At 51.1% G+C, this 13,047-nt stretch overlaps 1 protein-coding gene across 1 annotated transcript in view; it reads right to left on the bottom strand.

Annotated features, from left to right (window-relative positions):
- The window catches only part of LOC119109391 (neuronal acetylcholine receptor subunit alpha-9), an 85,871-nt gene that overhangs the window by 37,682 nt on the left and 35,142 nt on the right, over positions 1–13,047 (bottom strand). The window lies entirely within an intron of this gene.

Below are 13,047 nucleotides of genomic sequence, written 5' to 3'. Positions count from 1 at the left end.
CCAGGCGTTGCAGCCTCGATAGTCCGCTGAGCGTCAGCCCAGCAGCTAACTGTTAGCCGTGGCTCACCGGTGGACGAAAATGATAACGCTTCTAAAGCGATTACCTTTAAACATCTTTATCGACTAGAATTACAAGTTAGGTGACGCAACTTTGAGCATACGCACTCCAAAATCTTAGAATCACAAGTCTCGACCCCAGGCGTTGCAGTCTCCGTAGGCTGCGTGGCATTGCTCTAGCAGCTGATGCTAAGTTGTGGCCAACGGGGTGGAGGGGGGGGGGGGACGAGAATGATGACGCTTCTGAAAAAAGTATCATTGAATGCCTCATGACATCAGATCGTACATTTAGAAGGCAGTCTAAGCGCATATCTCACGTGTGCAATGTTTAGACTGATGAAAAGGACGGATTGGCCCTTTAAGTGATTGGGCCTGAAATATGCATACCGCGAGGTGAGACTGGAATCTGGTGGTTAAGTAAAGAAAAACCGTGTAGGTAAAATCTCTATTTTTCGTGTATTTGCAGCTATTAATCTATCCAGGAGACAGATTAACACGACGCCCGCTGTCTCGTAGCACTTGCAGTGGCCGAAACTTTTCGGTGTTACGGAGGTTGCAACTCAGACCATCCAGACCACCCTTGTCCTTGCTCTCGAGGTTGCGGGCGGGCATGTTCAAGTCTTTTGATGTAATTTGCTTCAATAATACATTCTGAAAAAATGGACGTTCTCAGCCAAACATGGCATGATTTTGCTCGTTATTTCAAGCTTACTTCGACCCGCCCTATTCAACAATAATGAGGCCTCCATTTACTCAACGATACTGAGACCCCTTTTCTCCTTCCGGGCAAAGGGCCTCTTGAGTAGAACACTAGGGGTACGTTACCGTTTCCGGTCAAGGGCTGAAGGGTGATTCCGTCCCATCGCAAAGTGTCTTCTGGCTATCATTCTGGTGGCACGGGGTGGGGTCTCCTGGTCGATCCGGAGGCCATTAGAAGGACATATCATATCACATTGTTCCCATCCCTGACAAGGAAGGCCTTCCGACCCGCGCAGTTAGCCCCGGATCAGCACAGGAACCCTCATTGATGTAACAACATCCTTGATCACCGCAGGTAGTCCAATAATTGTCACACCAGTTCAGTTCGTGTTTTCCGTGTTCTTCAGAGATATTGAGCTCTCTCTGACTGTAGATTGTAGATGAAATGGGTTCCTAATTCGTATTAACATGGCTAAACCATGTTCGTCTTAAAATGCTCAAGATCCTGTCAGAGCTGATTACTGACAAGACAACTACGTAATATGGTCTTGAACATGCGCGCTCGCAAGTCATAGCAACAGCCTCGACGCGCGGCGCTGCAGTCTCCAGGCCGTGCGGCGTCGGTTTTGGGGCTGTAACACTAAGCGATGGCCAGTGAACACACAACAAAGTTGACGCATCTTAAGGCCTGAACTAGGCAAATCGACATGCACGTTTAATGTAGTGCAAAGCAAGCCAAATGCAGCCTTAATCTGGAAAGGGGAGCCAGTTAACATTGCTGGCCCCTCACCTTGAAAAGTTGGAGGGACATAGCCCCCCTGGCCCCCTCCGTTCCTACGCCCATGGCTGCCGTGGAGTTAACCACTTCCGATCACTCTGATATGGTGTCTTGACAGAGCGCTCCATAATGTTGTGTACTGCTGACTGCCTCTTTAGTTCATGTCGGTAACTTAAACACTTAAAATCACGGCATAAAACACAAGCATGCAAACAACAATACAATTTTCATTGGACAGCACTTACTGCCGCTTGAGCTTGGCAAACACGAACAATTCTTTAGCCGTGCGGAGGACATCATTAGTATCACACGCTGTGAATAGCACAATCAGCACAACAAATCACAACACTGCTGCATGATCCAAGGAGATAATTCAATAGTTTTGCTCAATTGTCTGCTTAGAAGTCGTTTGCGGTCATGAATGAGTAATGCATCCAGAATGTTGAGTTTTCTTCTTTCGTGTATAGAAGAAAGAATTCCAGTGTTTTATGTTGGTGCTTGGCGCGTGAGGAGAGTAATGTGGTCGGTCTATATGCGATTTCTTGGTGCCTCCTCCGTGAGGTGCCCTGTGAGATGTCGGAGCAAAATTGTCGCGGTCACGTCATTGTAGGATACGGAACCCTGCAGCAACACCCGGCGGCGGTCAACCACTACTTTCCAACGCTCTGTGAGATAAATTGGTACGCGTGTAAGAGGTGTCCCGCGCCGAATGTTTCGCGGATGCAATTTCAGACTGGTTTCAACTTCAGACAAGTTCGGCACGGATTATTACACAGAGCACCACGAATGCAAGGCGCAGTGGCGCAATCTCTCTTGTTCGTAATACTGCAACTACTAATTCCGTTCAGAGAATCAACTGGTCAACCAACTGAATTGCATTAGTAAAACGTTCCAGTCAGCTGCTGAAGGGCATTCCGTCCCATCCTGGGGTCCCCATGCGATTTCTACTCTGGTGATAGCCCCCAGGACCGCACGGAGGCCCTCAGAGGGATGCATCACAACTGGTCCACTCCTCGATGCGGCTGGCCTTCTGACTGAGACATCCAGCAACGGATCGGCGCAGGGGCCCTCGCTGATGCAAACAGATTCTTTACTGGCACAGGACGTCCAATAATTGATATCAAGACGCTAATTCGCCTCATCGGCCCCGGGTTGAAACGGTGCGGAGGATCCCTTGTCCGGTATTGGTGTTCCTGACTGGCACAGGCCTCTCCAACGAATCACTGTACATGTGAACCCTTTTTTTGTCATTTCTGATAAATTCTTCCATTGTCAAGAGGGGTCAGACCAGCACAATAGGCCCGTTGACATACGGCGTCCCATCATTGTTCCTGCTCAGCAAATGCGCTCACGGATGTCGATCTGTATTCTTTTGGGAGGACCCTGCCCCCCTCCCCAAATGTTGAGTTGCCCCCCATGTCGGTTTCCCCGCCCCCCCCCCCGCAATGCTTTTGGCTGGAGTTGTGCAGTTTTTGTGCAGTTTTTAACACCAAACGCAACAAACAGACATGTCCGGATTTCCAGGCTACCAAGAACAGCTGTGCGCAAAAGTGAAGGTGCCACTAGAAGTAAAGGAAAAATATGCAGTGATTGACGAAGTTGTGAATTGGGAATTATAGGCCTCATTACACTTTCTCAGGGCCCTGTGCTTTTCCTGGGGGCCTCTATGCCCGCTTGCAGGGTACTTCCGATCATTACGAAGCAATCCACGTTGCCCTCGATTTCTTTGCATTTGCTCGGAGGCACCTGCACTTGTTGGGCCCTTTTTGCTAGCGTGCCGGGACACTCACGTAAATCGATGGCGCTTCCATGGATTCTTTCCATTCACCAGGATGGCTTTGTGGGCTACAGCCGGGGCCCCATATCTTAACCGGCGGGGTACTCCCGGCTGCTCAGGGGCCCTTAACGTGGGTCTCGGTTAACCTACCGACACTGCCCCCCCCCCCCCCCCAATATGTCCAGGAGCCTCTACATTGGTCTAGGGCGCTTCCAATTCTCTTTCACTTGCTTGGGGCCCTAAGCTCTTTCGGGGGCTCCATCTCATAGCCTGCTTGGGTACACTCAGGCTGGCACTCGCCGCAGGACGTGACGACTGGCACGGCAGGCACTCAGGCTGGCACTCGCCGCAGGACGTGACGACTGGCACGGCAGGCACTCAGGCTGGCACTCGCCGCAGGACGTGACGACTGGCACGGCAGGCACTCAGGCTGGCACTCGCCGCAGGACGTGGCGACTGGCACGGCAGGCACTCAGGCTGGCACTCGCCGCAGGACGTGACGACTGGCATGGCAGGCACTCAAGCTAGCACTCGCCGCAGGACGTGACGACTGGCACGGCAGGCACTCAGGCTGGCACTCGCCGCAGGACGTGACGACTGGCACGGCAGGCACTCAGGCTTGCACTCGCCGCAGGACGTGACGACTGGCACGGCAGGCACTCAGGCTGGCACTCGCCGCAGGACGTGACGACTGGCACGGCAGGCGGGCGGCGACGCGTTCTTCCGCGTCCTTCTTCCTCCCCGGCCAGTAAACTGTGTCACGAGATCGCAGCTCCATCGTCACACAACCTTGGCGACCGGAATCCAGCTTTCCGAGATACCACGGCTGCAGCTTGATAGGGATGACCATAGCAGCACCCCTGACGATGAGTCCGTCGTCGATGACGAGGGCGTCGCGAACAACTAGAACTGCCTGACAGCTGGATGTGCTTCGCAGCGTTTAGCTGGCCAACTACCCAGGATCACTCTCTTAACCTGCTGTAGCGTGTTATCTTGTTGCGTTTTTTCCGCACCTCTTCCAGATGTTCCAGATAAAGCTGCACGGGGCCGATGCAGACGTCAAGAGGGATAGTCGTCGTGGGATTTTAGGCGGAGGGCTCGTTGGGAGTCGCGACAGAGCGTCGGAGATGTATATCGTTTTATCCATGCGGTACCTGAGGGGTGAGCGTGTAATTTTCGATGCGTAGGAGCAAGTAGCCGGGCTGGTGCGCGAGGGATGCTTTTCTGCGGGATCATCTCCAGCGGCTTGTAGTCTGATGTGACCTCGAAGGTGCGCCCGAACGGGCGGGCGCGGAACTTCTCACAGCCAAACACCACTGCCAGCATTTCTCTTTCGATGTTGGCGTACCTGGTCTCGGTGTCGCTCAGGGCTTTGGAGGCGAATGTGACAGGTCGTCCTCTTGCAGCAAGACTGCGCCCAGCGCGATACCAGAGGCGCCGACTTCCAGCGTCACTTGGTTTGCTGGCTCGCAGTAGGCGAACACAGCGTCGTGGGAGATGACGTCCTTCAGGGCTCGGAAGTCCTCGCACGCTGCAGAGACCACTGGAAGATAGCGTTCTCCTTCAACATTTGCTTCAGGCTGTGCGTGAGCTCAGAGAAGCCTGGAATGAATGAAGGCAGGTAGGTGCACAGACCCAGAAAGAATTGGAGCTGCGCAACGTTCTTGGGACCCTCAATGTTCCGGATCGCATCCATGTTCGCAGGATCGGGCGATACGCCGTCCGCGTTGTAGATGTGTCCGAAGAACACCTGGTTCAACCCGATGGCGCACTTCTCCGGGCTTTATACTAAGCCGTATTCTTCCGCACGCTTCATAAGAGCGCCTTGTGTGCTGGACAGTGTCCTTGCCATGGACACAGATGTCGTCCGAGATGTTGATGACTCCTTCCTGACCAGCCAGGATCTCGCCCTTTTTTCTCTGGAGCAGGTCTTGGGATAGCCGGATTCCAAATGGCAGCCTGATATACTGGTATCTGCCGAAAAGAGAATTGAAGGTGGTCGACTTACTTGACTCTTCATCCAGCCCAGTGTCGTGAACGGGCGTCGAGCTTAGAGAAGACCCCGACCCGGCCAGCTGATGGGTGATCTCTTCAGTAGAGATGTACCTATGGTGCGGCCTCTTGATGGTCCTGTTCAGGTCGCGAGGGTCAAGCTACACTCGAAGCTTCCCGTCGGCTGTTTTGTTGATCACCAGACTGGATGTCAGTGGTCTCCTTGATGGGCTTGATGACGTTCATCTCTTCCATCTTGTCCAGCTCCTTTTTCAGCTCATCTCGAAGGTGGATGGGGCATTTTCTTGGAGTATGGACGACTGGCCTCACGTTTGGGTCGACCTCGATGTGGGCCGTACCTGGGAACTTGCCGAGTCCCTGAAACTGATGCGGATGCCAGGCGATCACCTGACGCGTGTCCGTGAGGATCGTGTGGGCGTTTACGTCGGCCCGCGCCTTCGACTTCAGTAGATGAACTTGCCTGTTGAGACAGACCAGGTTTAGCTCTCTGTGGGCTGGGGGTCGATCAGAATGGGCCCCTCGCTGTCATTAACGTGAAACTTCTGACTTGAGGTCACGCTGTGGAAGGTGCATTCCACTTGCAGGGCGTCCAGTTGTTTGATATCCGTCCCGTTGTAGGCAGTGATGCGCGTTCTATCCCCCATTAACCACACGCTAGGCGGCATTTTCTTCAGACGTCTTGCTGGCAGGATGCTGCCGTCGGCTCCAGTGTCCACTTTAGCAGGGGAGGTGTGCTGGCCTGGTAGCCCTGCGACCTTCACCGTAAGGTCTGCGAAAGCTTCAGACCGAGGCTGAGGTGTGTCGAGGGCATTAAAGTACAGGTGATCCTGCTCGCCTTCAGCTGCAGTGGTTACTTCGGTTTTGGAGTTTGGGTGGCCTGCCTTTCTCTCGCCGACCTTAACCGTGCCTGGAGTTTTGGCTTGATTTGCATACTATGGCCCAGTGATCCACCTTGCTGCACTTTCTACATTCCGAGTTTGCAGCAGGACACGTTGCTTTAGATGCTGCATGACTGCGTCCGCAGTACCTACACTTGATATTGTGGCGCAGTTGACCTCTCTGCACAGCATAAACCTGATCAGCACTGGCACCACCATGGCAACCTTCACTTTTAATGTCGGCCATGCGCTGTTGGTTGGCTTCATATTTTCGATACAGGTCGATTACCTGGTCCAACGTGAAGTCCTCTCCCTTCACCAACATTTTTTTCCTGCATTCGCTGATGGGCAGACCCGAAGATAAGCTGCTCCAAAACTCTGTCAGCGCGTTCCGCATCGGTGAAGTGACATTTGTCGGCTGCAGTCGCAGACGAGCCACAAATTTATTAGCCGTCTCACCCGCGCTCTGCTTCGTGCGTTGAAAGTTGAAGCGAGCAAGTCTGAAGTTTGTCTTTGGGGCGAAATGGGTTGAAAAGCGTGTGAGGATAACCTCCGGGTTCTTGCGTTCAGCTTGTTATGTCGGAAGTATGGATCAGGTCTATGCCAACTGGACCAATCCACAGAAGCAGGTATGAAGCTTTGACGTCATCTGGTTTGCTCGCCAATGGCCCCGAAAACACACGTCTTGCATACTGAGAAAACTCCCGGAAAGCTCCTGGCATGTCTCCAGGATCTCAACCAAATGTGGGCATCTGGATCCAGCCATTTCCGTCATCGCTGCAGTGAAAATTAAAAAACAATATGATAAAGTTGTATCGGTGCCGCCACGTGATAGTCTGCCGCCGAATTCGAGGCTATTCTTGAGCTCTTTATGCGATAGCCTGCCGTCAAGCTATCGAGACTATTCTTGGGCTATTTGTATTGGCGCATGCATACGCGGCGGCTTACACCTGACTCAGCAAGCGCAATTACCCTCCGAAAAGTGGCGCACTTATGCGAAGACAAACATGATCTAACGTCTGCTCTAAACAAGGTTCGTTGCTCCAAATTAGCTGCCTCTGCCATTAATTTACGACCATCACGTAGATGAGTTGAATAGGCAAGATTGCACACATTGGGAAAAGCCCTAGATGCATATCTAGCATAGCAGCTATGACATTGGAGTAAAGAGCGATAGCAACCTCCTACTCTACCCTACCCATCCCCCGGTTCATCAGGCCTGCTTTCCAGAAAAGTTCCTAAGTATGCCCTGAACATGCCCCACTTGCCCCCTCCCACTTTTTGAAATTTTCCTACGCCCTACATTTTACTATGCCCACAAGAAAGAAAGGAGAAGACGTTCTATGCACTTCAAAGTCTTAGGGGATGGGTTTGGTAACGCGACGAGCAAATGAACTAACTTAGAAATAAGTAGTGACTTAATGAACGTAATCTTTCCTAATGCAATAAGCTTTTCGTTCGCCACTGGGTAAGCTCCTTTCTATACGCAGTACCTTTGGCTGGATGTTAATTTGCATTATGTTGTCATTGCTTTAAAAGGTGATCCCCAAGACCTTCATTTGGTGCGCATACTTAATACTGAGACTGTTTGCAGCGTCGTCTGGTAATGGAGCGCCCATCGGCAGGCCTGACATTTTTCCATGCTATTTTCTGTTAACCAACTTTATAAACAGACACATATTTTCTCACCGCGTTTATTTTTTCCAAAATAAAAAATGTGTTGAAGATTTTCACCATCGGCATGTCATACGGTTTTAGACCTTACGATGAAACCAATGATTTTAGGCTATCTAGTGTTTTCAAGCTCTATTTTACATTCACGCCAGTAGGAGGCGTTTTCCTCTGATTTTGTATGGCAAAATCCTGTATGGGCGTTGGGTACGTGGGTAATTAGTATCCTTTCCTTCTCTTTCGCTCGTTTTGCTTTTCGTTAGGACCTCACAGTTTTTCCACGGATCATCATTAGTATTGTTTCGTACAACAAATCATCCCTGATTAAAAATGAGACACATTTTCAATTGCGAGTGTCCGACAATAACTTTGGGGAGTAAACGGGCAGAGCATATTGTTATGTTTGTTGGATACATTTATCTACCTCATTGATGTATTCATCACTAAGGGAGCGAGTCATTATATGTCCACAACCCGGGACCTCGCTGTGACTCGCCGGTTTGTAAACAAATTGATATTATGTTGTGGTCTGTTTGATAGCCAGAAATTATATTAGCATTATGGCGTAGACTTGACCAATGGTGACTAGCGAAAACATTCAATCTGGCTGCGTTGTTGAGAGTTGATTTAGTCCATGTGAATTGCTGTTCATTAGGATTATGAAGCCTTCACAAATTTACATGGCTGTGTTCCTTACAAGCTGAAATCAGCTTCTTCCAAGCCTTAATATTGCTTTCGCGAGCGTGATTAGAGCTGTCCTTGTCTGAAGTCACCATGAATTTGAAATGCTCTCTAAGAATAATGTGTTCGCAAGTGCATTTGTTCAGAAGGACGTCTGAATGGGCGAGGAATTGTGGTTCATCCCTATTTGGACCATAAATTCATCCAAGCACGTATGTATCGGTGCCAATCTTGTGTCCTCCGATACCATAATTGCCCCTGTCACACGCGAGCTGCGAAAGAACGGCACGTTGGAGATTTTTATGAATTAAAATAAACGTCCCTCTTATGTTGCTAGTACAACACGCAGGATGTGAGCTGCCTTTCCAGAGAACATAAAAAAGGGTATTTTATCCTCCGTTAGGTGTGCATCTTGAAGGAAGGTAATATCACAATCATGGGTGTTATTTTTTGTAAATTATTGGGGAAGGGGTCGAACCGAAGGCCCGACAACGTACTTACCCCACCCCATTTTTCTCACTGGATGAATAAGGCTTTGTGTAATTTATACAAGTCTTTAATTTAAGCAGCGTAGAATCCATGCAAGGTTGGATCCAGGGACCAGGCACTGGACGCACGCGTCTCTTCTGATCGGCACGTGAAGGCGGGGCGCCCTTTAGGGGCCACATTAGGGTGGCGATGGCACTCTTCTATGGCCGTCTTGGGAGGCGGCACGCATATTGGTTGAGGGGGACGGGGACGGGGTTAGCCATGAAAGACCTATGTCATTCTTATGTTCCAGAGCTTTTCATTTGAGCCTTACAAACCACTGTGGGTCTTATAACGTTATGTATGAGTAGTTTGTTGCATCGCTTATTCGATCATCTGTTACGATTTGTATCTTGTGATGAGAGCAGCCATGACTTTTTGTTATGAGAGTGGTACGAGACACCACTACGCATACATATCAAACAGGATAGTATTTGTGTTATGGTCATCTTTTATCCCCTTCTTTGTAGTATTCTAGCCAGAAACATTGGAGAGGCCAAGCCAATATAGGGGGCCAAACCAACATGGGGGGGGGGGGCAAGCCAACATGAGGGGCGGGGCAGCTCAGTATTTGGAGGGGGCAGGACCCTATCAAAAGAATACAAATGGACACCCGTGATCATAATTAATTTATCCCAAGTACTGCATTACGTCCCTACAATTGAATTGGTCCGCCAAGCCTCTGACGTTCATGGAAACTGCTTTGAAATGAGTACTTTGTACTCCCCAGAATCAGCTGTATTTGCCGGTGTGACAGCACGTTTGTAAATGTGCGTGCGTTTTCTTGGGTGTATGCGATGTGTGTGTGTGTGTGTGTGTGTGTGTGTGTTGTGTGTGTGTGTGTTGTGTGGTGTGTGTTGTGTGTGTGTGTGTGTGTGGTGTGTGTGTGTGTGTGTGTGTGTGTGTGTGTGTGTGTGTGTGTGTGTGTGTGTGTGTGTGTGTGTGTGTGTGTGTGTGTGTGTGTGTGTGTGTGTGTGTGTGTGTGTGTGTGTGTGTGTGTGTGTGTGTGTGTGTGTGTGTGTGTGTGTGTGTGTGTGTGTGTGTGTGTGTGTGTGTGTGTGTGTGTGTGTGTGTGTGTGTGTGTGTGTGTGTGTGTGTGTGTGTGTGTGTGGTGTGTGTGTGTGTGTGTGTGTGTGTGTGGGCGCGCGCGCGCGCGTTTATGCTTGTGCGTGTTGGTGTGGTTGCGTGTGTCACGATGTCACGGACAAAAACACTCCACCAACGCACTTACAATGGCGGGCGGAGGCGGTCGCTCGCGATTTTTTGCTTTGAACACGCTATCTGAAGACGAAATTGATCTCAGGGTTACACCAATCGTAACTCAAGACTTCATAACCGCTAGAACGCAAACACTGTAGCTCTACATAAGTAACATAACAGATTAACTTTTTACAACGCAGTGCGGGAAAACAAAAAGTTCGAAAATACCACTTTCAGGAAGACTGCAATGAAAGACACGAAAAATGTTTCGCGGGATAACGTCAAAGTTCCAGTGAGAAATGCGTCAGCAACTGAGTCAGCGGTCCGCGGCGGCCACTGGCCACCTCAGCGCGGTAGCACCCTAGCTAAATTGGGTTATGTAGTTCAAGATTGCATGCTGAAGGTAATAGAAAAACAATGCCCAAGGCCAGACGGAGTACATAGTCAAAAAGCAGTCTTATGACAGATAAAATAAAGCAGAAAAATGAAGCCATTGCAGGCAAACCTAAGCGTATGCACAGAACAAAACCACACATGGAAACACAGCACTTGCTCGCTAAAAATATTTAGCACTCTACCAAACCTCCAGGTTCCACTTCTAGCCGACGAAGATCAAGCAGATATCGCTGCGCGACAGATGTGTCGCTTTCACGACGATCGGCCGTCGTGGTGAGCGTATCCCAGGCCGACGCGGTAGCCGTCAGCGTCAGGGCAGCGGCGAGCCAGCTGCCGGCAATCCACCAGCCGCCAGCTCCGCAGACGTAGACACGCCGGACGGAGAGCCAGCCGCCAGCACAGCAGCAGCCGGCGCCGCGCCAGCAGCAGCCACAGCAACACGCGCCGGCCCGGGTGACGAGGCTCGAGACCGCGGCGCAGCTGCAGGCACCAGGCCACTGGGCGGGGCCCGGCTAGCCGGCGCAGCGGCGGCTACTGGGTGCCAGGGTGACCGGCGCCCGATCCTGATGGTCCTGGGTGCGCCTCTGCAGAGTCAGCGCGCCCGGGTGCAGACTGCGACTGGGGCAGCCCGCAAATAATGCTGTTCAGCTGCGTTGTGGTATGGACTTTGACGGGCGTGGAACCCTGGAACCTCTGGAACACAGGAATGCCGCTTTTTGTGAACGTTCTCCAGATTTTCTTATCTCGCTTGAGCTGGAGAAGTGTATTGTAGATCGCCTGCTTGTATTTCGTAAGAGACTCGTTGTGGTACACCCTTTTCTTGAGGTCGGTTTGTTATTTATTTTGTTGCACTCGTGGAATAGTGTATCCCGCAGTTTTCTGTTGTTGAAGGCGCAGATCACGATGTTATTCCTTGACAAGCGGTGGATGACCGAGAAATCGTCTCTCTTGATGGTCTCCGCCGGGAAACATTCGCATGGGGTTGAAATCACCATACTCTTCAACATCTTCTCTCTGACGCTGCTTGCCGAAACGTTTACTCGTCACGATTAGATTCAACGTCATGATTAGATTGGTAGAACGACTATGACGCTCAAGATCTTCAACTTGATTGTCATACGCATCAGACTGCTGTTTGTACTCGTTCATGTCTTTGTCTAAGCTTTCTTTATGCTGGTCTCGTTCAAAGACTACGCTTTCCAGTCTTTCCAATTTGGTCTCGTATGATGACAGCGTTGCCTCAATTTTGCCCTCAAAGACTTCACACTGCGCCACGGACGGAAACATCCATCATGGCCCTGAATTTGTCTGAAATGTTCTAGTCTTTTCACCTACATGTGGCTGTTGTGATGATGTTGTTCGTTTTTTCTTGGGCTCATCGCTTTAATCATTTCGCTGACGGGGTGCTGCCTTTTCCGCTCGATAGCTGGTGACGGGTGCACAGGTCCTTCCCTTGCGTCGCTGAAGGCAGACTCCGAAGCCGACATTGTCGTAGATCCCGTGTGTTCTCACAGCAAACTCACGGCAAACGTCGCGAGCCGCGCACCATGGCCTCAAGCTAGCCGCGCCTCGCCGGCCGAGGTCAGGGTCAACACTGACATATGAATATTTATATATGAAATTGAATATGAATAATAAATATGAAATTGATACGTGCTCATATGTCGGTTGGAAATATAGAGGATGAAGGCCTGTAGGTAACAAGGCTGGTCAGCACCAAGTGCGTCATTGGGAGCAAAGGGTGCATTCCTCATTTCTCAAGTTTAAAAGCCTCCTGGCACAACCATAATCACTCGAGACTTTGTCAACAGGGGATCTCCCATGGCGCAATCGTTTTTTATCCTGCAATCGTCCGCGATGCGGCCGCGTCACTGCCTCAGCGTCGGTTCTCACAGTACCACAGTGTCGGTTTTCAGTGTCACAGTGTCGGTTCTCACAGTGTGACAGTGTCGGTTCTCACTCGGCTGCACTGGCCGCGGTCACCGTCTGGAAGGTTCGCTCCGCTTCCAGGCCGCCCAAGTGCGAAGTCCGCCACCCGTCCACCGACGGCCAGCCGCGTGATCGGCTGCGCCTTTCGGGCGACGCAGGCGGCCCCGCCGCCGGGCGGCAACGTCGGGGGTCGTGGCGCGGCGGCCCGGCCAGGTGCGGGCGAACCATGGCCGACACGCCTCACTCGGCTGTAATCGCATTGAACTGACTCCATCACCGCACTCAAGCCACGGGAAAGGCGAATATCGACACCAGTGCGCCGCTTCGGTCAGCCGTGATTTCACCGCCGCTCCTATCGCAGGCGGCAGGCGTTTTGTACCGCAGACAGCCAAATGCTGTTTTGGAAGGCGGGGAAGAGCGGTAGCCTATTAGTGGTGGAC

This window comes from Pollicipes pollicipes, unplaced genomic scaffold (assembly GCF_011947565.3).
Source record: "Pollicipes pollicipes isolate AB1234 unplaced genomic scaffold, Ppol_2.1 Scaffold_7231;HRSCAF=8579_pilon_pilon_pilon, whole genome shotgun sequence".
NCBI classification, from domain to species: Eukaryota; Metazoa; Arthropoda; class Thecostraca; order Pollicipedomorpha; family Pollicipedidae; genus Pollicipes; species Pollicipes pollicipes.
Note: the sequence above shows the minus strand (reverse complement) of the source record. Positions and strands in the feature narration are given on the sequence as shown.